General features: G+C 47.0%; 1 protein-coding gene across 4 annotated transcripts in view; it reads left to right on the top strand.

Annotated features, from left to right (window-relative positions):
- Positions 1-395: 395 nt before the first annotated feature.
- Snx10 (sorting nexin 10) overlaps positions 396-27663 on the top strand; it is a 65534-nt gene continuing 38266 nt past the window's right edge. The window contains exon 1 of one of the 4 annotated variants that reach the window (XM_038318210.2): positions 396-416. The gene's annotated coding sequence lies outside the window, so the exon portion shown is untranslated. Of the gene's footprint in view, positions 417-15530; positions 15635-17742; positions 17833-19311; positions 19545-27663 lie in introns of those variants that run through there. The other 3 variants (XM_038318206.2, XM_038318208.2, XM_038318205.2) reach the window with 3 other exon arrangements.

Raw genomic sequence — 27663 nt, 5'->3', positions numbered from 1 at the left:
AATGTGCAAACTTTTGGCAGATTTCATAGATTTCCCCTCATAGTTCATGAAAAAGATTTTTTTTTTTTAAAAAAAGAAATTACAGAGAATATTTTTATACCAGTCACACGCCCTCCATCGAGATTCCGCTGTGGACACCGAGTCATGTGCGTCTGTTCCCAACCTCCCCCGTCCCTCACTGCTGGGAGGAGAGAAAGACCCACTAGCTAGGTGGCTGTTCCCACGTTCCTGTGGGAGGCTGGCAGTGGCGCGGGGCGGGGGCAGCGGGAGCGCAGGGCGGGGCGGGCGCTGCGTGCGCTGGACGCGGGGCTGCGCTCCTCGTGTGCGCTCCTGGGCGCTCGCCGCCGCCGCCGCCGCGCCTTGAGTCAGCAAACTCCGCGGTTTTCCCGGCCCGGCGCCGCCGCCCAGGACCGCGCGTGAGTAAGCCGAGCCTCGGGGAGGGATCCGGGTGGCGGGCACCTGCCCGCCCGGGGACAGGGAAGATGCTGGCGCGGGCCGTTTTTTTTTTTTTTTTTTTTTTTTTTTTTTTTTTTTTTTTTTTTTTAATTCCCTGCCTGCATGCAAGGCCAGGCGCCTTTGACTTTAGAGCCTGGGAGGAGCGAGGATTTTTTTCCCCCTCTTGTTCTTTATGGGATTGTGGGATTGATGGAAAAGGCCGCTGATGAACCCACGTTGTTGATCGGGTTTGATGGCACGGGGAAGCAACAGCCTGTTTATCGGTTCTGGACACATCACACTTTCCTAAAATTACAAGGATTGTTAAGGGGATGGTCACGGGATGTCTGTTTCCGCAAGGCACAGGCGCGTGGAGAGCGATGGACTAGAAATTGAGAGCAGAGGGTGGTTTGACGTGATCTCCAGCAACCCTTTCTGTTTGCGACAGGTGAAACCAAGGTCCGAGACGGGGGAGCAGAAGGCACTCGGTGGAGGGGTGTATGAAAACCCCTCTTCTCGAGCTAGTTCCAGGACAGGCTCTAAAGCTGCAGAGAAACCCTGTCTCGAAAAACCAAAAAAAAAAGAAAAAAGAAAACCCCTCTTCTCCTGGCAGCAGGCTTGTGGGAGTGGCCGGAGGGGGTTGGGGGCGTTAGGAGACTCCTCCAACCATTGGCCCAGTTTTGAGGGGCTTTTCAGGAGGGGGAGGCTAAGTGTCCTGGCAACAGTATCTCAAGTGAGGTTGAGGAGTCTGCATGACTTCGCGTGATTCCCGTCCCTCAGGTACACACACAACCCGGACAGTCATTCCTGTTTCACTCAACCAACCTCGAGCTGTCTTCTTCCCTTCTGGTCGTGGGGATGGAGCCCACGGTCTTGGGCATATTAGCAAGCACCTAGTCACTGTGTAGTTGTTCCTCAATCCCCGTTTGTTTATTTTTAAAGGGGTAGTGAGTTGAGATTGACTGACAGACCGTCTTGAATACTGATATAGATGTAGATACATTTAGAAGTGACTATGACCATGTGAAGATGTCAAAGACCTCATTAGCAGCCACTTCTAGTTAACTGACCATCCATCCGGGTTTCTTCTGTCAGTGCATTCTTAGTTCCAGAAACTGAGGGCCTGGCAGGCACTGCCCTCCAGGAGACGTGCCCATGGTGGTGGTGGGGTGGGGTTGCTGTCTTTTGGCAATCATGCTTCGATCTCCTCTGCTCTGGACTGTGTTACCCACCTCCTTTTGTTTCATTTACGGGAAGACCTTCCGAGATTGGTGTCTTGAAAGCACCGCTGTTGCTATCTACAAAAGAGCTGCCTCTCTGCTCCGCTACAGTGAATCCCCCTACTTAAGAGCACTCTTGATCTGCTTTTTCAGCCCTTACATGGCAGCACGCCTTTCATTTTGAGTTAAGCCATGGGGGGGGGGGGGGACTGGTTTCTCGTTCCTCTTTTAGTTTAGGGCTGTGGTGTAACAACCACTTGTGAAAGGCAGAGAAGTGCCCAAGAACAGGGTCCCCGCCTACGTTGGCTTTCTTCATGAATAGCAAAGGAAGGGGTTGGCTAAGATGTTGGGAACTCCTGGAAAGCCCCCCAGATTTTAGGGCTGTAATCACCAAAGGTCTTTTTCTTAGTTACTTAACAGGTATGAACTGTGCCTTGGCTGCATCTTCTGGTTACAGACCCTTCTGAGCTGAAATCTTGGTACACGTGTTTGCTAGTTAAGTTGTTGTTGGCAGAGTCGGGCATGGTGGTACACATCTGTACACATCTGTAATCCCAACACTTGGGAGGTGGAAGCAAGAGGATCAGGAGTTTGAGGCTCTCCTTAGCCCTTGAGTCCTTGTCTCAAAAATAACAAAACAGCTGTCCTGGAACCCAGGGGGTAGATTAGGCTGACCTTGAACTCAGAGATCTGCACACCTCAGCCTCCCAAGTGCTGAGATTAAAGTTGTCACTATGACTGACCCTATTTTTAAATTTTTTTTTAGATTTATTTATTAATTATGTGTACAGGGGTCTTCCTCCATGTATTCGTGCAGGTCAGACGAGGGCACCAGATCTTTTTACAGATGGTTGTGAGCCACCATGTGGTTGTTGGGAATTGAACTCAGGACCTCTGGAAGAGCAGGCAGTGTTCTTAACCTCTGAGCCATCTCTCCAGCCCCCAATTTTTAATTTTTTAGCCAGTGTCTCAGACAGCCCAGACTGGTATCTGACTTGCAGCGAGGCAGCGGATGATCTTGAGCTGGATCCTCCCGGTGCTGCGATTATAGGCAGGAGCTATTATCACTGTACTTGAGGATGACCTTGAACTCTCAAGTGCTGGGGTTACAGGTGGGAGTCACTACACATGCCACTATTCTTCATTAATTAGTTTTGCGAAAGAGTCTCCTGTGGCTTAGGGCTGGCTTTAAACCCTGTATGTAACTGAGACTTTGAACACTTCGTCCTCCTGCACCTGCTTTCCAAGTGTTGGGGTCACAGGTGTGTGCCCGGCATCCTGCATCTTTGCTTTTCATATTTTGTATGTTTTAATTACGCAATTATTTGTGTGTTTAGTGTGTGTATTCATATGTGGGTTTTACACGTGTTCCCATACTTAAATGGAAATCAGAGGACAAGCTCAGGAGCTACTTCTCGTTCCATCATGAGGATTCTGGGGATGAACTCAGGCCTCCAGGCTTGGCAGCAGACACCTTTACCATGGAGCCATTTCAGTGGCCTCCCTAAATCCTTTTATTGTTTTAAAATTCGATGTAGCTGAGACAGGCTTTGAACTCCTGACCCTCCTGTTTCCCCTTCCCTAGTGCTGTGATTATAGTTGTGTGCCTCCATGCCCAATCCCTGAATCCATTAGGAAGATATGAAAGGTAATTTTTTTGTTTTGTTTTGATGGTAATTATATGAGGTGAATTTTATTTTGATAACATTGTTGAATACCGAGTTAACGATTCCTCAATAACCAAAACACCTGCATGTACAAAGAATTCCGTTTCTTATCTAGTTCTGCACCCCACTACCTTCAAGGAACAGGCTCTGCTTAGGTGCTGATTTTGGAATCAACTGTGATATTCGTACTAGATTTGATTAGTATTGAGTCAGTTTGCTGTATCACGGCCATTGCTTGTTCCACAAGAGATCAAGGGTTTGTCCCCAGTGTGAACCCATGACAGGTTGGAAAACTTGCAAGAGGTGTACCCCCGTGGGAGTCCTGAGGTTACTGTGGGCTCTGCCCTTAAAAGGGAATCAAAGAAAGTTCTCCCAGGACCCTGAATTAAATCTCCTGTGAGAAAGCTGTGATAAAGCCTGGGGCTGACCTCTGCACTGCGCTTTGGTGTCCCGTCTGCCATGCGATGTCCTTATTTCGTGCATGCTCCATGCACTTCGAGGCCTTCCGCAGGGCACAGCTGCTGCTCACACCGTGTGTGCACCTGCAGCGCTGTGCTCTTTAGATTGTGAAGGTCCCCAATCCTAGGTCTTAAGTCACAAATGAAAATGGATCCATTCACAGTGGAAAGAAAGGACGTCTGGAGCCCCTTTTGATTAGGGGATGGAAAGATAGAGGAGCCAAAGGGGGGCAGCAAAGGATAGAGACAGACCCCTCAAGTTCGTACTAGCAATGAGAGCGTATGTGAGGACAGCCCAGGCTGCTGAGAAACAGTATGGAGCCTGACATTCAAGCACATGGTCCCTGTCTCCCATGGGCTACAAGGCTCCTGGGTCCCCTTCTCGGTGCCCCTCCTTGGGATCTCTCCGTGTGCGCCTCCCATGGTTGGCCTGGCCCTGGACCACACTGAAGTTTTCACTTGGCGCTTGAGGCCATCTCATGCAGTCATCTTTCTTAGGCCCCTCAGCCACCCTCTGCTTCTCGGGGCCTCTTGTGCTCCGTTCTGGCCTGATCCCCAACTTCCCTCAGACCCTTCCATTGCATCTTCTTGTCTACACTGTCTCCCCGGATCTGTGGTTTTCAAATGTTAAAAAAAATTAAAGAACACTTATTTATTTGTGTGTGTGTGTGTTTATGTTACCTGTGTGTGCGTGTGTGCCATGGCATGCAGGTGTGGAGGTCAGAGGATGGCTTGTTGAGCTTGGTTCTTTTTCACTGTGTGGGTCCCAGAGACTGATTTCAGGTCTTTGGGCTTGGTGGCAAGTGATGTTATCTGCTATACTATCTTGTTGGCCCTCTTGGACATTTTATCCTTGTGGGAAGAAGCAGATTTCTGGGTCTCAGGGCTTAGGAGGCCCACGGCGAGACCTGGGAGTCTCTTCTTCTCTGAAGTTGGTACAGAGACTGTACAAGTGGGTTTTTTTTCTATGGCTTCACCAATCATTGGTAAGCCAGAGACTTCCCTTCTGTGCTGGGATTGGCGCTCAGGGCCTCCCGGACTCTGCTTGGCAAATGCAGTAGCACTGAGCTCCATCCCTAGTTCTCAGTTCTGAACTCTTATGTGAAGCATACTTAGCTCCTGCCTCACTGATGGAGACGCCTAACCCTACTCTAGGGCTTATCAGTCAGTTGGCTATACTAGGTTAAAGGAGGCACCACCTATGTTGTAGCCCAGGTCCCCTGTGCTCCAGAACCTTTGCTCTGTTACTGTTGACACTACCTAGTTGCTCTCATTTTTTTTTTTAAAGCTTTCTTTATGTGTATGTAAAGGCATGTGGTGGTTTGAATGAGAATGGCCCCTCTCGGCATGTGTATTTGAATATTTGATCTCTAATTGGTGGAACTGTTTGGAAAGGATTAGAAGGTATGGCTTTGTAGGAAGAGGTTTGTAGGAGGTTTCTAAAGACTCCTATGATTCCCAGTGCTCTTTCTCTCTGCCTGGTGGTTGTGGATCAAGATCTGAGCTCTCCAGTATTCTTTTGCTCTGTCATCGTGGACTCTGAAACCATAAGCCTGATTAAGTGCTTTTGTTGTTGCTGCTGTTATTTTTTTAAAGGATTTATTTATTTTTGTTTTCTGTGTGTATGGGTGTCTTGTCTGCATGTATATATCTGTCCACTGCACGTGTGCCTGGTGTCTTTGGATGTCAGAAGAAGAGGTTGGATCTCCTGAAATTGGAGTTACAGAGAGTTAGTTGTGAGCCACGCTGTGGGTTCTGGTAGTTGAACCTGGGTCTCCTGAATGAACAAGTACTTAAAACCACTGAGCCATCTCTTCAGCCCCTAAACTACACTTCTTTTATAAATTGCCTCAGTCAATAGGAATGTAACTAAGGCATGACATGTGTGTCACGCTGTGCGTGTACTTATTTTTGTATGCATGCGTGCCGTATAAGACAAGTGTTATGGTCAGAGGGGACAATTTATGGGAGTTCTCTCCTTCCACACTGTAGTTCAGAGATTGAATTCAGGCTGCAGGCACGATGTTTATCAATCAAGTTCCTTATCCACTGAGCCATCTTGCTGTCCCCCAGTTCCTCTTCTGTGAGTACAATCTTACATGGTTAAAGTACAGGGCAGAACATGGCTTTGTGTCGGGGGAACTCATACTCCTTGAAGTCACAGGCACAGACCTGCCAGGAGTTCTGGACGGCACTGTGATTCAATAATGAGTTCTTCCTGGCAGAGCAGGCAGTGGAATCGCATTGGAAGGGGTGGGGCAGACACGCTGATCCTGGGGCCCGTGAAGGTTGGAATGGGGGTCTCAGAGGGAATAACTAGCTTGTAGCCTTCTCATCCGTTTGCCTAGCACTGATCAGACCCTATCCTACCCATGACGGCATTCTGTATGCCGGGAAATCAGGGTTATGATTGGAATCAGGGTTCTGGGCGTCCCTCCCTTTATGCTCCTCTTAGTTCTCTGATGTTGAGCAATGGTGGAAACCTGAAGAACTGTGGCCTCTGTTTTGAGAACTTGGCGGATCCAAAGCCGTGGACAGACACGTGTCAGATACCCTTGGATTACTTCAGTGTTTCCGCCAAAAAAGGAATAAAACCTTTGGCATTTCACCTCCTTCTAGAAGGAGTTTCCGTGCCTTCCCTCCGGCTTCAGATCCAGGCCTTGGATGTCTAAGAGGTAGTGATCTGGCTCTCGGAGGCAATGGCCACCATGTGTGTTTCACACTTGCAGTGAACCACAGAACGTGGAGTTTGAAAACATTCTGTCCCATAAACATTGATATCTGGCGTGAAGGATATCTAAAGGAAAATTAATTTTTTTTTTTCTTTTTCGAGACAGGGTTTCCCAGTAGTTTCTAGAGCCTGTCCTGGAACTAGCTCTTGTAGACCAGGCTGGCCTCGAACTCTTAAAATTATTTTTAAAGGACCCAGTGAACACTGACAGGAGCAAGGGTAGTGAGTGCCAGGCACCAGACTCTCTCTCATTTTTTAAAGATTTATTTATTATGTATACAACATTCTGCCTCGCTGTATGCCCGCACGCCAGAGGAGGGCTCCAGATCTCAGTACAGATGGCTGTGAGCCACCACGTGGTTGCTGGGAATTGAACTCAGGACCTCTGGAAGAGCAGCCAGTGCTCTAAACCTCTGCGCCATCTCTCCAGTTCCCCAGACTATATTTTCTCGTTGGCTCTTTACAGCAGCAGATCCATGAAGTGCACGGTGGGCCTGTTTTATAGGTGAGGAAACTGAGGCCCAGAGCTATTAAACGATCTCCCTTGGCCTTGCAAGGGCAGAATGCGAAGGTACCTCCCATCAGTTTGTCAGTGAATTCCTTTACCGGCCCCCCTCACTGTGCCCCTGGCTGAGTGTAGAGCTACCTTGCTTGCTCACAAGGATCGCTTTGCTCACCAGGCAGCCCCTCCTCCTTGCTTGTCATTTCATTTGGAGCAGTATTCTTTTGGCTGGTTTGAATTTGATTAAGTAGGTCACGTGTAATTCCTGATTGTTCTTGGTCCCACAGGCCACTGAACCGTCCCGGCACCAGTCCTGGCATCCGTGGCCAGTGTGAAAGATGGTGATTGCCCTTGTGTTGCAATCCCTCTAGTTTTTGTTTCCGTCTTATGACTTTGAGGCAGTGATATCCTGGAACTCACTCTTTTATCCAAACTGCCCTTGGATTTGAGGAACCCTTCTTTAGCTTTCCAAGAGCTGGCGTCACAGGTGCAAGTCACCACACCCAACCCCACCTTCCCCTTTTCCAGGAGATGGTCTTCCCGTGAGGGCAGAACTTTGGGTGAAGCTTTCTCTAACCCTCACACCTGTACCCTTCCCAGTCTTAGCCCTAGTCAGGAATGGCCGATGTCCTACACTGAGCTAGCTTGTTTTGGAGGCTTAGCCTTCTCTCTGACCCCCTCTGCAGCTTCCTCATCCTGCCTGTGACACTGGCCTCCCTCCAGTCATTGGTCTGTGAGTCATCCGACTCCCCCTTTCCATCACGCCTTCTGTCCAGGTTCTTCCTGTTGCTAAGTGACCTTTATTACCTTTTGTAAAAGTTTATTATTATTATTTTTTATTCATTCTTTGAGAATTCATTCGGTGTATTTGGATCCCATTTGTCCCCAACTCCTCCCCTTAACTCCTCCTAGGTGCAGTCCCACTTTCTTGCCCCCAGTGGTCTTTATTTCTTAGGGTGGTTTTAGGCTCACAGCAAAACTGAGCAGAAGACGTAGAGAAAGCAGAGCTTGAATTTGCCATGAAGTATTACAGCATGCCTGTGTGAGCTGAAGCTACGTGTTGACGTTGGACTCAGTATTCCTCACCTGTAATCCTGGCACTTGATTGGAGTTCAAGAACATCCTTGCCTGTGTGGTGAGTTTGCAGCCAGCTCTAGTAGGCTCTTTTGGACCGCCAGCCCCCAAATCATGACAGAGAGACTTGTTATTAATTATGAAAGCTCGGCCTGTAGTTTAGGCTTGACCCATTGACTCTTATAACTTAAATTAACTCGTGTATATTAATCTGTGTTTTGCCTCATGACTTTCTGTTTCCTTTGTAATCTCCTCTTCCTCTCTGGCCAGAAGTCCCACCTAACCTCTTCCCACTTAGTTATTGGCCACTCAGCTCTTTATCAAACCAGTCAGAAGGCTTCTTGGCAAAGACACATCTTTACAGTGTGCAAAAAGATCATTCCACAACAGCTGACCAGGACCCAAACTCAAACCAGAAAACCAGCTGGGAGCCAGTTATAGAAGGGTGTGTGTGCAGGTGTCTGCAGCTTATGTAAGGGCGTAAGCATTGAATTTGGCTATGGGGGTGTCAGACCTGGGCCTCTGCCCTGTAACTGGATAAAACTCCGGTATCTTCCAATGAACAACTTTGTGGAATCTCTTCTCTCCTTCCACCCTTATGTGGATTCTGGATTAAACTCATATCACCAGGCTTGCATGGCTGGTGCCTTTATTCTCTATGCTAACTTGCCAGCTGCCTCGTGTTTTAAGAGCCTCAGGTTGGTCCTGTTTTTCCTGCTTGTCCTCTTCCAGTATCAAGGCCTAGTTAGGTGGCTCATGTGTATGCCCCCCCCCTTTTAAAAACAAAAACAAACACCCCCCCCCCCACCAGGGTCTTTCTATTAATGTGGTCCTGGCTGTCCTTGAATGGGTGTGTAGACCAGGCTGGCCTTGAACTCACAGAGCTCCACTGGCCTCTGTCTTCTGGGTGCCATCTGACTCTGCCTTCTCTTGGAGTCCCCTCCCTCCACACTCCTCCTTCCTGTAGCCCTGTCACCAGCGCTCCATCTTTTGGCATGATGAGCTTTGCTTCGCAAGTGACCTGTTTCAATCTGTCCTTAGCATCTGTAGGCCTTAGAACAGGCGATGTCATACAGGTGACAAATCTCAGTGATTACCCAGTGGGTTGACTTGTCCTCAAGTTATCCTTGGGGCCCATTCATAGCTAATGATCCTCAGCAGGTCACATTCCGATGGCTGGCTTTTCCACATTCATACGTGGATAGAACTTGGCCTACTTCACATCCTGGAGCATGTGAATACTTAGTAATAACCCAGTGTTTGGGTTGGCAATTTTTTTTTTTTTTTTTGAGACAGTTTCTCTGTAGCTTTGGAGCCTGTCCTGGAACTAGATTTTGTAGACCAGGCTGGTTTCAAACTCATAGAGATCCGACTGCCTCTGCATCCAGAGTGCTGGGATTAAAAATGTGTACCACCACTGCTCCTGGCTGGCTGTCTCTTAAGCTTTCCTGCCCCTTTCCTCTTCCCTACTCCCTTTCCTTCCCTCCTTCCCCTCCCCTTATCTCGATCTTTTCTTCGTTTTCCTTTTTGGTAGAGTTTCTCTGGGTATCCTAGGCTGTCCCCCAAATGCTATGGTTCTTGGTGTGCTCAACTGTGCTTGACTTTAAGCATTTATTTGTGAAGATCAAGGGTAGGCACCCTGTTAGGGTTCCAGTGTGCTAAGAGCGAGGGATTTTTCTGAATCTATCTGGCCGTCTGGCTGCTTCACTTACTGCAATGCCCAGTTCCTTAGTTTAAATATTAGGGTAATGATGATGTGTAGCTTATGTAGCTGCTTGGGAATCCAAAAGGATAGTTCATGTTATAGGCTTCAAACAGTGTCTGATAGTAAACAATTAGGTTTTGATTGTTTTAAACTTGTATTATTTAGTTATTTATTGTGCTGGGTGTTAAACCTATGGCCTCGCCATTCTAGGTAAGTATTCTACCATTGAGCCACACCTCTAGCCCAGCCTTTTCTTTTCTCTTTTTTTCCCATCTACTTTTGAGACCAGGCTGGCCTTCAGCTTGAACTGATCTCCTGCCACTGCCTCCTAAATGCTCAGATCACAAACATGGGTCACCATGTCTAGCTCAGTTTTTCCTTCCCCTCCGTCCAATCCACCCTCCTTTTCTTTTCTTTTCTTTTCTTTTCTTTTCTTTTCTTTTCTTTTCTTTTCTTTGTTTTAAGTAGAAAAGCGTAATTTTTTCTATATATTTTTAAATATTTATTTATTTATTTTGCTTACAGTGTTCTGTCTGTATGTATGCCTGCAGGCCGGAAGAGGGCACCAGATTTCATTACAGATGGTTGTGAGCCACCATGTGGTTGCTGGGAATTGAACTCAGGACCTCTGGAAGAACAGTCAGTGCTCTTAACCTCTGAGTCATCTCTCCAGCCCTCGAAAAGCGTAATTTAAAAAATTATTTTCTGTGATGAATATGGATGTTTTTTCCTGCGTGTATGTCTGGGTACTACATGCATGCAGTGTTTACCAAGGCCAGATCCCATGGGACTGGAATTACAGGCTATTGTGAGTCACCATGTGGATGCTGGGAACTGAACTGGGGTCCTCTAAAAGAGCAGCCAGTGTTCTTTTTCTTTCTTTTTTTTTTTGGTTTTTCGAGACAGGGTTTCCCTGTAGTTTCTAGAGCCTGCCCTGGAACTAGCTCTTGTAGACCAGGCTGGCCTCGAACTCAGAGATCTGCCTGCCTCTGCCTCCCGAGTGCTGGGATTAAAGGCGTGCGCCACCACCGCCCCGCACAGCCAGTGTTCTTAACTGCTGGGCCATCCCTTCACCCACCTTTTGTTTTGAAATAGAGTTTCTCTAAGTAGCCTTGACTGTCCTTGAACTTGTTATATAGACCAGACTGGCCTAGAACTCCCAGAGATCTCCCCATCCCTGCCTCCCAAGTGCTGATATTAAGGTTGTGCACTGTGATGCTCAGCTGGCCGACCAGCCTGCCTGCCTGCCTTCCTTTCTGTTTTTGATACCCGGTTTCTTGTAGCCCAGGCTGGCCGTGAACTCATTACACAGCTGAGGGTGACCTCAACATTTCTGGCCTTCCTGCTTCTGCCTCTACAGTGGGGATTATCGACACGTACTGCCCCCATTCCTGTGGTGCTAGGGGACAAACTCAGGGCTTCTTACATGCCGGGAGGTTCCCTACCAACTGAGATACATCTTCAGCCACCCACTTTGGTCTTTTTTAAAAAATGTCTTGTTAACTTACATGAACGATGAATGGTGAAAGGGTTCGTTATCTAATGCATTGTGATCGTACTCTCCCCACGACTGTCTCTTGTCCCTTCCTGCTGGTCTCCTTTCTCTTTCCAAACCAGTCCCTCTTCTACTTGATGAGTTACATACAGGACCATGGGGGAGGGGCTGTTTACAGGAATATGAACACTTTTCAAGTGGACTAGAGCCTTGAGGAAAATGTCCCTCCTTCCCCCATTGCCTTAGCTGGCGTTCTATTCCTGTGAAGAGACACCACGACCTAGGAAACTCTTAGGAAAGAAAGCATTTAATTGGGGCCTGGCTTAGAGTTTTAGGGGGTTGATCTGTTATCGTCATGGCAAGGAGCTTGATGGAACACAGGCAGGCAGGGTGCTGGAGAAGTTCTTTATCCTGATCTGCAGACAGCAGGGAGAGAGGGAGGGAAGAGGGGGGGAGGGGAGACTGGGTCTTCTTTGGGCTTTTTTTTTCTTTTTTGGGGGGTTTTTTTGAGACAGGGTTTCTTTGTAGCTTTGGAGCCTGTCCTGGAACTATCTCTTGTAGACCAGGCTGGCCTCAAACTCACAGAGATCCACCTGCCTCTGCCTCCCAAGTGCTGGGATTAAAGGCGTGCGCCACCACCGCCTGCCTGCTTTGGGTTTTTGAAACCTCAGAGCCCACCCCCAGTGACACACCTTCCCCCCCACAAAGCCATTCTTACTCCAAGGCCACACCTCTAATCCTTCCAAACAGTTCTTTGTTTAGGGACAAAGCCTGCAAATATTTGAGCCTAACAGGGGACCATTCTCATTCAAACCAGCACACCTATCTACCTGTAGCTGCCTCTCGATCCCCTAGGAAAGGCAGGGGTTTGTGAGTCTTCCCTTTTGAATCTTTAGTGGTGAAAGGTTACCATTGGTCTTATCCTCCGCAGTCCAGTGGAACAGTGAAAGCAGTGTGTTCTCGAGCACATTAGCTATGGCCGGTGCCGGGGAAATGCTTTCTTTCCTCTGGTGATGAAGGGCTAAGCATGATGGAGCGAGGCAGGTGGGCATGAGAGGCTACTGTTTTTATGCCTACCTTTCCACCCCAGGCGACTGGGCTTATCAGAAACTTGATGATGCCGAAATGGCGAGAATTTTCTGGAACTCATTCAATCAAGTTTAACGTACCCAATATTTATTGAGTACTGACTCTCTGCCAGGCACCGTGCTAAGTGAATGCTGGGTTTTAAAGCATAAATGATTTGGGCAAGGCCTCTGGCCTTTGGGGACTTTTTAGATGGCAGATGATAAACACAGAAACAAATTAATGGTTAAAACAATACCAACTGCAAGACAGATAAGGTTAGAGAAAGTGGTGCATTGCCTCTCTGAGGAGGTGGAGAGGCCTAGCTGAAGGATAGGAAGCAGCCATTGTGGTGAATGGGGTAAGGGAGATGGGGGCGGGGATATCAAAGGAATAGGAAGCGAATGAGGCTATTGGTTGAGCAATGAGATGGGCAGTGGAAATGTCCTGTTGTGTATGCAGAGGCGCTAGGAGGTAGACACAGTGGTAGACACAGTAGGAGAACTCTGAGGGGTGTGGCTTACAGGGCTCACACAGCTAAGAGCTATCTTCTGGATGACATGCCCAGATCACGAAGTCCCCCCAAAACCAACTAGGAGACCAAGTTCTGTATGTAAAACTAAAGAGCCTTTATTCTTAAACAAGTTTGCAAACTCGGTCTCTCCATGTGTCCAACGTATTGGAGTGATCAGAAAGCCCCAAGCTCAGTTAAGAGTTGGGTTTTTATAGTAGCAAAGGTGGGGGTGAGGGCTTTCTAAGGTTCAGGACCCCTGATTGACTGACATTTGTCTAGGGGTGTCCTGGTGAAAAGTGATGGATGTCTGCTGGCAGGTGATCCTATCTACTACTGTTGGAATGTTAGGAATTTCCTTTGGATGTTCTGTTCCTGACTGGTGCCTGGGTGGTCTCAGTTTGTGGTGTTTCTTGGAACCAGGGTAAACTATTGAGACTCGGGCCTCTGTTGAGCTTGTCATGGCTGGATGCTATGCTGGAATGGGGTTTTCACAGGTTTCCCAGATCACAGATACACTTGAGAGGCATAGGTGCACAGGTGGGACTGTTGCAGTGTGGGGCACTGGGTATTTGTGATTTGATGCCTCTACCCTCCCTAAACTCTAGTGCTTGAGGATGCTGTGTGTTTGCTGAGAGAGGTCATGTACAACCAGGAGAGAAGAACTGGCACTTGGGGCTTGCCTGTACACCATACCTCTTTTACAACAGGATACACAGCCTTGCATAGCCTGCTTGAGCAACCGCGTAGATGCTCTGTGAACAGCAGTGATTTGTCTCGATACTGTATGTCTGGGAGCACATTAGGGTGAGGCTACAGTTCATGACCATGGTGGAGCTCATTGTGCGTGGCTGGGTCCTCTCTAGGAAACTCAAAGGGAAATGGGTCTTGTAAATTTAGGACAGAAATGGCCTTTCTGTGTATAGTGGGCACCATGAGGAATAGAATGATAAGTAAAACTTATTACTTTAAAAACAAAAATCAGCGCAGCAACCCCCCCCAGAACTGACAAAACCCGACAAACCAGAACAAGTACTCTGCATTGGAGAGGCTGAGGCAGGAGGATCAAGAGTTCAAGGCTGTCCTGTCTCAAAAATTGCTGAAGGATATGAACAATTCATGCAAAAGAAATTAGTGGTTTATAAGTACATGGCTTTGCACATATTTTGAAGGAAACAAAAGACCCCCCCCCCCAAAAAAAAACCCATCCTAGTTAAATCTCACTTAAATAGAGCTGGCAGGCTGGCAGGCTGGCTCAGCAGGTAAAGGTGCTTGCCTGCCAAGCCTGATGAGTTCAGTCTCCGGGAGTCACGTGATGGAAAGAGAGAACTGACTTTTCTTTCCTTTTAATATTTTTTATGGTTTATTTAACTTTATTTTTATGTGCATTGGTGTAAAGGTGTCATATCCCTGCAACTGGATCTTCAGACAGTTGTGAGCTGCCACATGGGTGCTGGGAATTGAACCCTGGTCCTCTGGATGAGCAGTCAGTGTTCTTAACCATTGAGCCATCTCTCCAGCCCCCGAGAGCTGACTTTTCTTTTCTTTTATTTTTAAATATTTATTTATTATGTATACAATATTCTGTCTGTGTATGTCTGCAGGTCAGAAGAGGGCACCAGACCTCATCTCAGATGGTTGTGAGCCACCATGTGGTTGCTGGGAATTGAACTCAGGACCTTTGGAAGAGCAGGCAATGCTCTTAACCGCTGAGCCATATCTCCAGCCCCAAGCTGACTTTTCTTAAGTTGTTCTCTGAGTAATAGTCTGTCCTGTGCTTTTAAGAAACAAGCCACGCCCACTCCCTCCTCTGTCTGCCAAGGCAGTCTGATCTTCCGCTTCCAGCCTGAGTCTCTTCTTTCCATCTCTCACCCAAAGCTGCTGCTGTGGTTCCTCTTCTCCCCCCCCCCCCCCCCCCCCCCGTCTCTGCCTCTCTCTGTTTTTCTCCCTTCTCCCCTTCCCCCTTCCCTTCCATAACCCACTAAATAAATATCCAACCTCACTCTGCATGGTGTGCCTATCCATCTTGGTCTCTCACCGTCCATGTGGCTCCATGCCTATGACCCGCTGGCCCTCATGGCCTGTGGGGCTCCCTGCCTGGGACCTGGTTGCCTTCATGGCCGCCGTGGTCTTGGGACCCTCTGCCTGCTACTACAGCGTTTCTGCCACTGCACCCCTGGGGGACCTATGGCTTTTTTCTTTTTCTTTTTTTTTTTTAACCATTATACTCTGACCTATGGTTTTGGTTTTTCGAGGCAGGGTTTCTCTGTAGCTTTGGAGCCTGTCCTGGAACTAGCTCTTGTAGACCAGGCTGGTCTCTGCCTCCCGGCTTTTTTTTTTTTTTTTTTTTTTTTTTTTTTAAAAAAAATTACACTTTGACCTCCACATGCAAACCTCGGCGCCATGTGCAAACCCATGTTCAAATAAATGTAATTAAATAAAGTCATTTAGGCGGACCTGTTTTACTTCCCTGGAAACATGTGGGAACTTATGTTAGGAAAGATTTGGGAAAACAACTCACTCAGCTGTGAATTCTCTGCCGAGGGTCCATATCTGTCATAGTTAATAGTTCACCTGACCTTATGCCTGAGAAATTCCGCTTGGAGACATTTATCTCTCAGTCGTACTCACGAAGGTGTTCACTGAACACTGTTGGTAACAGGACGAGAGTGTGTGAGCGCATGACTGGTGAAGTGAGCAACGGCACATCTTCATGGTGGACAGTGCACAGCTGGAAAAAAGGAGAGAGTTCTGTGGGTGCAGGTTACGAGGTTAAGTATAAAGAGTGAGGCGTGGGAAGACGTGTGAGTTCGAAGGAGGGGCATGAGATAAATGTGTATCCACGTGCTTACGCACAAAGTGCCTCAAGAATGCTAAAAGGCCTGGAAGGCTGGGGTGGGGGAAGTTTTCGTTCTGTCCTCATTCTTAAATTAAAAATATTTTTATTATTTAAAAATGTGTGTGGGGGAGCTGGAGAGATGGCTCGCTTGCTGTTTTAGCAGAAGATGGTTTCTGTTCCAAATGCTCACATGCTGGCACAGAGCTGTCCATGACTCCAGTCCCAGGGGGTCTGACGCCTTCTGACCTCTGCAGGTCTTAGACATATGCATGTGGCGCACGGACATATGCAGACCAAACACTCATTCATTAAAGAAGCAAATTTTTGTAGAATCTGTTTTGAAAAGTGCGTGTGGATATGTGCATACACATGCATGCACGTGCATGTATTGGTGGGTGCCTGCAGAGAGAGAGGCGTCGGGGCCCGCGTGGATCTGGCTTTAAAGGCAGTTGTGAGTTGCTCTAAGTGAATGCTGGGAATTGAATTCAGGTCCTCTGGAAGAGCAGCAGCATGTGCATTGAATTGCTGAGCCATCTCACAATTGGGTTAGAATTAAAAAGCTGTGACAAAGTGCCGGGCAGTAGTAGCGCACGCCTTTAATCCCAGCACTCAGGAGGCAGAGGCAGACGGATCTCTGTGAGTTCGAGGCCAGCCTGGTCTACAAGAGCTAGTTCCAGGACAGGCTCCAAAGCTACAGAGAAACCCTGTCTCAGAAAAACCAAAAACAAAAAAGCTGTTACAAAGAAATCGTAGAGTAGTTGGAATGGACAGACTGGTGCATCGTTGCCCAGTGTCTAGCGTGTCTCCTGTGTTACATTCCCAGCTGAGGTACCAAGATTCGGCCTGCAAAGGTTAGGAAAAAAAAACTGTGAATTGGTTTACTTACTTGGAAAAAACGGTGGTTACAGGATGTGCCCATGTTAAGGAACCTAATTTCTCTTTCTTTTTCTTCTTTCTTTTTTTGAGGCAGGGTCTCTCAGCTCTGGCTGGCCTGGAACTTGCTCTGTAGACACAGGCTGACCTAGAGAGATCCACCTGTTTCTGCTTTCCAAGTGCTGAGATTAAAGGCATGCACTACCATGCCTGGCCAGAGAACTTGATTAAAAACAAAGAAGAACAAATACAAGTTCTTATTGTGTGAGTGTGAACATGCTTTATGCACATGCCAGGATGGGAAAAAACCAGGGCATAAGAACGGTCACGGCAAAGTAAAACCAAAATCCGGCAGTGTGGATCCAAATCCCGGAGCTCAGGGCTGACACTGAGGTTTGTAATCCTTGGGCTCTAAAGGGCTTGGGCAGTCCTGCCTCTCCAGCTCTGTCATCCACAGCCCCCAAAGGCTCTCCCTCAGGCCATTTCCATTCCATATCCGCAACTCTCCTAGGTCGTAACATCTCCAATATCCTGGGATCTCCACTGCAGCTAGAGGTTGATCTTCACTGATAGCCCCTCAGGCTTTCACTGCAGGACCCTGACCCTGCCACAAGGTGCCAAGCCTCCACCACTCTCTCTGAACCCTTCATACCTTCGAAACCAGTAATCCCTGGAAGACTCTTACATTGCCAAATTCAGCTCAGGATGTAGTCTGACTCCCTTGGACCACAGTTGTATCAGCTTCTGTGCGTTGACCTCAGGAAGGACTTCTCTGTTGTCCCAGTGAAGCATAGAAGACTTCAGTTCAGTGATGCTGAGCTCTTATTAACAGTAGTGGTTCTTCAGTCAATCCTAGCCTGATCAGCACCAATTCTAGGTCACAGCTCATCATGTGGGTCACAGCAGCAAGGAGCAAGTCGTGTGTGTGTGTGTGTGTGTGTGTGTGTGTGTGCGCGTGTGCGCGCAGTGGTCAGAGGAAAGCTTTCCAAAGTAATTTTTCTCCTACTGTGGGCCCTGGGGATCAAACTCAGGTTGGCAGGATTTTTCAGCAAGGGAGCTAGAGCTATCTTCATGGTCCTACTGGGGGTTACCCAGAAGAGTCCTTCAAAGCTAACGAGCTTTCCTGACTGTGAACAAAGGGAGAAGTTACCTCTGTGCCCTGTGGGCATCTTGATTTTGGCCTGGAGAGACCCATGCCCAACCGTGACTGAGAGAAGTGGAATGAGGAGTCTCTGCTCTTGGAAGTCACTAAATTGGGTGAGATTGGTTTGCAGCATTTTGGGGGTGCTTGTGTTTCTCATTCTTAAGTCTTCCTTTGAGGGCCAATAGGAACACTGCTCAGCATATGGTACTTTTTTTAATTTTTTTTTTTTTTTTTTTTTTTTTTTTTTGGTTTTTCGAGACAGGGTTTCTCTGCAGCTTTAGAGCCTGTCCTGGAGCTAGCTCTTGTAGACCAGGCTGGTCTTGAACTCACAGAGATCTGCCTGCCTCTGCCTCCCGAGTGCTGGGATTAAAGGCGTGCGCCACCACCGCCTGGCTGGTACTTTTTTAAAAATAAACATTTATTTATTTGTTATGTATACAATATTCTGTCTGTGTGTATGCCTGCAGGCCAGAAGAGGACACCAGACCCCACTACAGATGGTTGTGAGCCACCATGTGGTTGCTGGGAATTGAACTCAGGACCTTTGGAAGAGCAGGCAATGCTCTTAACCTCTGAGCCATCTCTCCAGCCCCATCTGATATTTTCTATATGAATTTTTATTTGAATAACCAGTTAGCTAGGGACTGAGTTACGTTTTAATTTGTGTGTATGTGTCTGTGTGTCTTGTGTGTGTGTATTCCGAAAATATGCGGTACTTTTTTTTTAAAGACGTATTTATTTTTATTTTGTGTGCATGTGTTTTGCCTACATGTATGTCTGTGTGTCACGGTGTGTACCTGATGCTCTCAGAGGCCAGAAGAGAGTGTGAGATTCCCTGGTACTGGAATTACAGCTAGCTGGTTGTGAGCTACCATGTGCGTGCTGAACCTAGGTCCTCTGGAAGAATAGCCAGTGCTCTTATCCACTGAACCGTATCTCCAGCCCCTTGTTTGTTCTTTGACCCAGGCTCTTGTGGCCCAGGCTGGCCTTGAACTCCAGCTCTTCCACCTCCACCACCCAGGTTCTTGGATGGCAAGCACCCTACCCAAATCTTGACTATTAATTTTTGAAACATGTCTCAACTATGTAGATCAAGATTTGCTTGTTTCCTCTGGGGTTAAAGGTGTGTGCCCCTGCTTAGCCCTGACTTTTTTTTTTTTTTTTAAATGTGGAAGAACACTTAACACGAGATTATCCTTTTAAGATTTTTGTGGACTGTGGAGAAGTGTACTAATGTCATCAGACTCTCTGACCTGAGGTCTTTTCTCCAAGGCCATTGCTCCCCTTTGCCTTTAACCCTTTCCACCACAGCAGGTACTTGTTCCTTTCACTTTGCATAATTTCTAGCCAGCGGAGGAGGGCCTCTGATGAGCTTCCAGGGTATGAGAAGAGCATTCAGAGGAATAGGACATTTGCCAACAAAGAGTTAAAGCTTTAGTCATCGGGCAAATGAAACAGGCATGCCCAGTGTTGTGTAAGAACGTTCAGAGGAACAGGACACATGCCAACAAAGAGTTAAACCATTAGTTGGCAGGCAAATAAAGCCCGTGCCCAGTGTTCTTTTTGCCTAATCATTCCTGTAACAAGCCCCACCCCCCCTGCACGTCTCCGCCTTCTTCCTCTTAAGGCTCTGGCCAGTTCGCTTTGTAAGAACAAAATACCCGGGGATATCCAGTCTGTCTTCAGACTGGCGAGCAAGCCCCAAGCCCTAAGAACTCCTGAGAGGGAGAACTGCAATTTTCCTTTTCGAGCGCTGTTCCTTTTTGCTGTATGAGGCAGAAGCGGCATGTTTCCTAGGATGCACTTTCAGAGTTCATCCTAACAGGTTGGTACCTTGGCTTGGTGATGGTTTTGGTTTGGGATCGATTGAGTGACTGTGTGGTTGATTCTGTGAGGCTTGTTTTAATCCATTGGTCTGAAAACCTTGAGCAGCTTCCTTGACAAGTTCGCCTGTTGTGAACAAGTGCTGAGATTGATGAAAAGAAATAATGAAGAAAAGAAAAGGACTTATTTTACTTTTAATTATTTGTGTGGGTACGTGCACACGAGTGCAGGCACCCTCAGAGAGGAACTGGAATTAGAGGCAGTTGTGAGCTATTGGCATGGGCACTGGGGACCAAACTCAGGTCTTCTGGAAGAGCATCAAGTGCTCTTAACCATTGAACCATCTTTCTTGCCCAATAGTATACATCTTTCTTTCTCTCTCTCTCTTTCTCTCTCTTCTTTCTCCCCCCTTCTATCTCTTTTTTCTCTCCTGAGACAGGGTTTCAGGGTTTCTATGTGTAGTCCTGGCTGTTCTGAACTCACTCTTATAGACCAGGGTGGCCTTTAACTCACAGAGATCTACCTGCCTCTGCCTCCCGAGTGCTGGGATTAAAGATTTGTTTTAATTTATTGATATGTCTCTGTGTGAGTGTGTGCCTCATGTGTGGCAATGCCTGTGGAGGCCAGAAGACAGCATCCCCTCCCTTGAAGCTGTAGTCACAGGTGGTAGTAGGCCTCCGGACACTGGACGTGAATATCTGGATGTTGGGGAACTCACCTCAGATCCTGGAAGGGGAAGGGAGGGTTTTTCCCCCTCTGAAGTTGCTGCTAGTTGCAGCTACTTTCACTTTCACAGCCTACATCAGAGGCAAAGCCCATGCACTGCATTTGCCTCTGCTGGAGGCATTTTAAGAAGAAAGATATGGGGGGGGGGGGGAAGGGAACATCAGACTGAAATAGCAGGGAAAACAGCCAAACAGTAAGAAGCCATATATGATGAAAAGAGTTAGCTAGGACAGAGTAGGAGAGCCCTTCAAAGAAAAGCGTTAATTGTGTTGATGAAGAGTGAGTCGTGGGTGTGTAAGAGCAGAAAGAACTATGGTGTAGGTATGGGAGTATCTGCATTCAGGACTCTAGCCTAAAGCCAGGCTTGGTGGCTCGCATTGGTAACCCCAGCACTTAGGAGTGCAGAGGCAGGAGGATCAGTATAAGTTTGAGGCCAGCCTAAGCTAGGGGTACGTAGAATAACTATGTAGGTCTGCATGGGTGAGTTCCTGGGGAGGTCAGAGGCCAGACTCTGGGAGCTGGAGTTACAGGCCATTGTTGTGAGCCAGTCAGTGTGGGTGCTGTGAATGAATGGAGCTTCTGTAAGCGCAGTATGTGCTCTTAACCACTGAGCCATCTCTCCAACCCCCTTTTCCTTCCTTCCTTCCTTCCTTCCTTCCTTCCTTCCTTTCCTTTCCTTTCCTTTCCTTTCTTTCTTTTTTTTTTTTTGAGACAGGATTTCTCTGTGTAGCTTTGGAACCTGTCCTGGAACTCACTCTGTAGACCAGGCTGGCCTGGTACTCACAGAGATGCACCTGCCTCTGCCTCCCGAGTGCTGGGATTAAAAGGCGTGCACCACCACCGCCCGGCTCCTTTTTTATAACTTTTTAAAGGCACAAAATACTTGATAGTATTTTAATTCCCAGATAGCTAGCAGGGAAAACAAATCAAACGAGTTTCTGTTTCTTTGTTAGGAAATCACCTGTAAAAGGGAAGTTTTCTCTTGCATGTGTGGAATTGAAGCTTTCAAATTTGAGATTTTGATATTTATATAAATATGTTTAGCATTGTACCTTGGTAAACAAATTGAACCTGTTTTCTTGCTCAGGCAGTACTTGCGGACTCTGGGCTAGGTTAAGTAAATTGACCTAGAGTCACATGTCTTCAGAACCAGGGTTGTTCAGAATTGCAGGGTTACTTCTGGGAAACACCGTTCATTGGTGCAATTACATCATCTTTCAAACATATTAGTGTGTATGAAGTGGCCCGAGGAAAAGCAAACCCTGGCTCCTCGCCCTTACAGCCTGTGGTTCCGTGTTTTTAAAAACCTAATAACAGACATTAGCAGCAGTAATTGTATGTGTGTCTTAATAGCAAGACTTCGGTCTGAGGTGTTTGCTTATTGCTCACTAACTACAGAAGCTGGTTCTGCTGTCAGCTCTCACTTTATATGTAAGCCACCAGACAAGTCGAGGTGAAACAGGTGACCCAAGGCCACTTAGCAGTAAGTCTAGGGGACTGACCAGGCAGTGGTCAGGCCTCAGACTTGCCGATCCACAGAAATGTTGTCCGGCCCACAGCTGTGACGGTGTATACTCTGAGATCTGCCTTTGCAGGACCAACATATGGGTCAACACTGGGCACCCTATGCTTTGTTAGTGTGGTGCCCTCAGCTCTTGGGTGACATCTGGGCATTGTTATTTCAATACCATTTTGACAGTGTAATGTGACAGGGAATCCAGGGTGTGCTATAGAGAGAGACAAGAAAGCCAAATATTCAAGGATGGAGAGGAGCTGTGTTATCTGGACTTTATGCTTTCGTGGGAGGCAGATTGTAATTCAGTGTTTACCAGATAAGGCTAAAAATATTGTGGTCAGAACTTCCAAGAAAGGTTATGCAAAGGAAATGTTTCTCAAAATTTAAAGAATTACACTTTTTAGGCAGGGTACCTTTAATCCCAACAATTGGGAGGCAGAGGCAGGTGGATCTTTGTGAGTTCAAGGATAGATAGCCTCGTCAGTAAAGCAAGTTCCAGGACAGCTGTTACACAGAGGGACCCTGTCTCAAACAACAACAGCATTGCATTTTATTCATTTGTGTGTTTGGAGGGGTGGTGTTCATATCATAGTGTGCATGGAGAGGCCAGAGCACAGCTGGTGAGAGTTGGTTCTCCCTGGGTTGGTGACAAGTCCCCTTACCTGCGGAGCCATTTTATTGGCCCATACCTGGTACAAGGAAGTAAGGCTCAGCTCCCCCCAGCCCAGGATAGCATAGCCAGCATCCTAAGAATGTACAGTGGTTGTCTGTGACCGAGGGGTGGACTTCTGTGGACAGATTGGTGACCTTGAGTGAGTCACCTCACCTGAACTTCAGCCTTCCTCTGAAGAGCAGGCAGTTGTGAGGGGCGAGAGAGACAGTGCACACAGCGCACACAGCGCACACAGTGCACATAGCGCACACAGCGCACACAGTGCACACAGCGCACACAGCGCACACAGTACGGTGCTGGTCAGTGGCTCTACACGGCACTGCTTTTATTCTTGTGGGTATTTTATGTTGGTTTTATTAGAACCTTAGTTTTTTTTAGATATTACTATTTTTATTTTATAATTTGTTTGTTTGTTTTTCGAGACAGGGTTTCTCTGTTGCTTTGGAGCCTGTCCTGGAACTCACTCTGTAGACCAGGCTGGCCTCTAACTCACAGAGATCCACTTGTCTCTGCTTTCTGAGTGCTGGGATTAAAGGCATGCACTACCACCCAGCTACTTATTTTCATTTTATGTATGTATTTTTGCCTGTGTGTATGTCTGTGCACTATATGCATCAATGCGCAGATGTCAGAAGCATGTTTCGGACCGCGTTGGTGAACCGTTCTGTAATTGGAGGCTGCTTGTTTGTTCCTGGTGGCCCTGATCTGAAATAATCACACAGAAACTGTATTATTACAACACTGTGGCCTATTAGCTCACGCTTCTTATTGACTAGCTCTTATATCTTAAATTAACTCATTTCTGTTAATCTGTGTATTATCACATGGTTGTGGCCTACTTGGTAAGGTTCTGTCCGGCATCCAGCAGTGTCTGTCTCCTGTGGTGGCTACATGGCTTCTCCTCCAACTCCGCCAGCTCTTTCCTCCTCTATCTGCTTGGAATTCCTTCCTTGCCCTATTCTGTGCTGTAATAGGCCCAAAGTAATTTTTTTTTTATTAACCAATGGTATTCACAGCACACAGAGGGGAATCCTGTATCAAGGGCACTGGATCCCTGGAACTGTTACAGATAATTGTGAGCCCCCATGCGAGTGCTGGGGTTGAACCCGGGTCTTGTGGAACAGCATCAAATATTTTAACCACTGAGCAGTCTCTCCAACCCCCATATAAGTACATTGTTAACTTACAGAAGTAATACTGGTTTTTAAAAGTTTGGTTCCTCTAGGAGGGTATATTCGCCCAGTTCTGTTTACACTGGCACATATCCTTCTGTATGTGTCGATTTTCATATTTGCATATAAAAGGATCTAAGTATAAATCATGAGTCTTTTCCCTACTGTCTCTGGATCATGTAACCTGTAACACCAACTGATAAGCGAAGGAAACATTTATTCTTGGCCAAGAATAGGAGAAGGGGACTAAAACCTCGAACACCAGCCTCTCCACCTTCGGTGGCCCATGAGGGATGATCATTTCTTTTCTGGGGCTTTCTGGGGTCTGGTGGAGATTCCCTGGAACTTGGGCTCCTCATCACCTTTTGTTCCTTTCAAGGTTCTTTTCAGCTGTTGTCAGGGCCATTGTCAGCCGTCCTGGTGCCGTGTGTCATTTACCATGCGCAGGGCTATAAGTGAGAGGTGATCACTCTGGCAGCCATCTTAGATCCAGCAAATACTGGCCAGCCTACGTGAAGAGGACTTCTAGCCCACAGGCAGCCTGTCCTCAAAGATAAATAAGGTTAAGGCCGGACAGAGATTCAGCTAGTGCAGCTAGGCAGTGTGCAGAATGACTTCATGTGCACACTTACGTCAGAGAATTACACTGCACGTCGGTGGGTGGGCTGCACTCTCTGCATCATGGATGTCTCCCTGGCTCAGCATTTACACAGCTGCCTCCTTCAAACTACAGGTTTCCCACAGATGTGTTGGTATTTCCTTGCTATGGGCATTTCAGTTGTCCCAGCTTTGTAGGTTATAGACATGACTGCGTGGGGATGGAGTAGGGCACTGGCCTAGCATGTACTGGGTTAAAACTCACTGCCTCTAAAAAAACCCCAAACCCAAACCAAAACAAAGCAAAAAAAAAAAAAAAAAAAAAAAAAAAAAAAAAAAAAAAACTCAAACAAACAAAATGGGACTGCAGCGAGCTGAGAGTCCTTCAGGAGCAGCTTTGGAGCACTGGCTTCTGAAGGACTCGCTCCCAGACATGGTGACTTAGGTCGGGGTTGCTGAGCTCTGGGTTGCAATCAGTGACCCTGCCTTCTGAGAAGGTAGCCCACCTGAGGTGCATTCCATCATCTGCTTTAGCACAGAGCCCTGACCCTGTGTCCAGCAGAGGTATTCCTTGGGGGAAGATGACTCCCCATGCTTTACCTCTTCAAATTTGGGGAGGTGGTTGACTGTGATGGCTATTCTTTTTTTGTTTTGTTTTTCGAGACAGGGTTTCTCTGTGTAGCTTTGGAGTCTGTCTTGGAACTAGCTTTTGTAGACCAGGCTGGCCTTGAACTCACAGAGATCTACCTGTCTCCGCCTCCTGAGTGCTAGGATTAAAGGTGTGCACCACCACTGCCTGGCAAGGAAATTTTTAATCTGGGCCTTTGGAAGTGGGAAGATTCACAACTGTTGGCAAACTATATAAAATGAAGCATGCTCTCTCTCTCTCTCCCTCCCCTTCTCTCTCTCCCTCTCTCCCTCTCCCTCTTTCCCCCTTCCCTCTCTCCCTCCCTCCCTCCCTGCTTGCCCTTACTCTTACTGGCATTAGAGCCTACTTCTTTGGGATTCTGTCTTAGACTGAAGACCAGGTGAGACATCTGGAAGACCAGCTGTGAGTACAGAAAAACTTGGATTCTTGAACTTTCCATTGGTAGAGAGACATTGATAGAGTAGCTACACCACAGCCTGAAACCAATTATATATATATTCTCTCTCTATATCTATCTATCTATCTATCTATCTATCTATCTATCTATCTATCTATCTATCTATCTATCTATATCTTAGCAGCTCTGTTTCTCCAGCTTGTTAACCCATAACCCTGCCTCAGCTGCAATGGTCCTAGAAACCTCTGCTGGCTCTCTCTGCTTCTGGAATAAAGTCTGGTTTTCCTCCAGCATTAGTTTGCCCAGGCATTTTGATAGTCCCTGCACTTTGAATTGCTCATGAGATCACCAGATCAGCTTCCTATGAAAAAGACTCACAGGATGGATTTCCTTGGTCGATTTTGTGTTCCTTTCACTGTGCCCTTCCTTCCTTCCTCCCTCCCTTCCTTCCTTCCTTCCTTCCTCCCTCCCTCCCTCCCTCCCTCCCTCCCTCCCTTCCTCCCTCCCTCCCTCTCTCCTCCCTTCTTTTTTCTTTGAGCCAGTGTTTCTCTGTGTAGCCCTGACTGTTCTGGAACTCTCTCTGCAGACTGGGCTGGCCTTGAACTCAGAGATCACTCTGCTCCTGAGTGTTGGACCTCACTATGTTTCTCCCATTGAGCTTTTCTCCCCCATTGCTGTTATTATTTTGACACCACTCTGTAGCCCAGGCAGGCCAGGTAGTTCTTCTGCCTCAGCCTCGAGAGTGCCAGGAGTCCAGGTAGTTTCTGAGAACACAGGTGTGAGAGTTGGGGGAATCTGGGTTATGGGTGTGAGCCACCATGTTGATTTCCTCAGAAAATTTATTAACGTTCCATGTAGCCAAGAAAAACTCGTCAGGGTTCACGCTTGGCAAAGGATTTGAGAATTCTTTCACAAAAATAATTCGAGACTAGTCTGGTCTACAAAAGATCCTTAATTTTTTCCCGCCTTTCCTTTGTGCAGCTGGGGGAATGGTGCTTGTGTGTTAGAGATCTTTCTCTGTCCTGTGATTCCCGGTGACCACACTTGGAGGTTAGGCTCGGCTGCAGATGCTTTTTACTGCCTGAACTATTTTCTTGGTCCCAAAGAATTCTGAGATGAGTGACATCCAGATTTGTGGGAAAACTTGCATTGCTGAAATTTGAGAAAGCGTGGAGGTCTTACACAAGGCAAGTGAACTTTGGCTTTTTATACAAAAGACATAAAGACCTGCTCTCTTTTACCAGACATACTTTTTGTGGCTTTATAAAAGAAGGAGTACTTTTGTATATTCTAGTTGGGAAAAATAAAATCTTAGAAGGAGAGTTGTGTGTGGTACTCGGTATTGAACCTAGAGTTTCATGCCTGCTAGGCAAGTGCCCTGCCTGCCTCTGAGCTTTATTTCCAGTACTTTTTTAAAAAAAAATTTTTTTTTTTGAGACAGGGTTTCTCAGTAGCTTTGGAGCCTGGCCTGACATTAGCTCTTGTAGACCAGGCTGATCTCGAACTCACAGAGATCTTCCTGCCTCTGCCTCCTGAGTGCTGGGATTAAAGGCACGTGCAACCATGGCCTGGTTTATTTTTATTTATTTTTTAACTTTTACTTTGTGTATAGATGTTTTGCCTGCATGTATATCTATATACCACATTGTTTGTATTTTTTAAAGAAATATTTTATTTTTCAGTCGCTCTGTGTGGTGTCTGCGTGGGTTTGTATAAGTGAGGGCAGGTCTGAGGCATTGGATCCTTTTAGTGACAGGTGGTTGTGAGACGCTTGATGTTGGTTTTGGGAATTGAACTTGGATACTCTGGAAAAGCAATACATGCTCTTAACAGCTGAGCCATTTCTGCTTTCCTGTTTCTCCTCACCTTTTTGTTAACTTTTAATTTTGAGACAGGATTTTACTAAATTGTCCAGGCTGACTCTGAGCTCACTCTGCTATTGTGCTCTTCTTCCTGCTTCCCAGGGGCTGTGATTAAGGGCCTGGCTAAAGGAAAGTCCTTTAATTATGAGTCCTTCAGCTTTATAACACAGTTTAATACAAAACCAAACCAAATCAAAAACCCAACAAAAAATTTTAATGCATGCTTTCCCTTTCTCATCTTGCTGTGGTCTCTTACAAATTGAGTTGTTGGGCCAGAGAGATCCCAGTTCAAGGTACCTGCAGCCAAGCCCATGGATCTGAGTTTGATACCAGGCACCTACGTGGTGCAAGGAGAAAACCTACTCTTGCAAGTTGTCCTCTGCTCTCCACACATGCTCTGTGCACATGCCTCTCTCTCTCTCTCTCTCTCTCTCTCTCTCTCTCTCTCTCTCTCTCTCTCTCTCTCTCTCTCTCTCTCTCCAGATTAAGCTATAGAGGTCCTGTCTCAAAAAAGACAAGTTGTTTTCT

The sequence above is a fragment of the Arvicola amphibius genome, chromosome 2 (genome assembly GCF_903992535.2).
Source record: "Arvicola amphibius chromosome 2, mArvAmp1.2, whole genome shotgun sequence".
Lineage (NCBI taxonomy): Eukaryota > Metazoa > Chordata > Mammalia > Rodentia > Cricetidae > Arvicola > Arvicola amphibius.
Note: the sequence above shows the minus strand (reverse complement) of the source record. Positions and strands in the feature narration are given on the sequence as shown.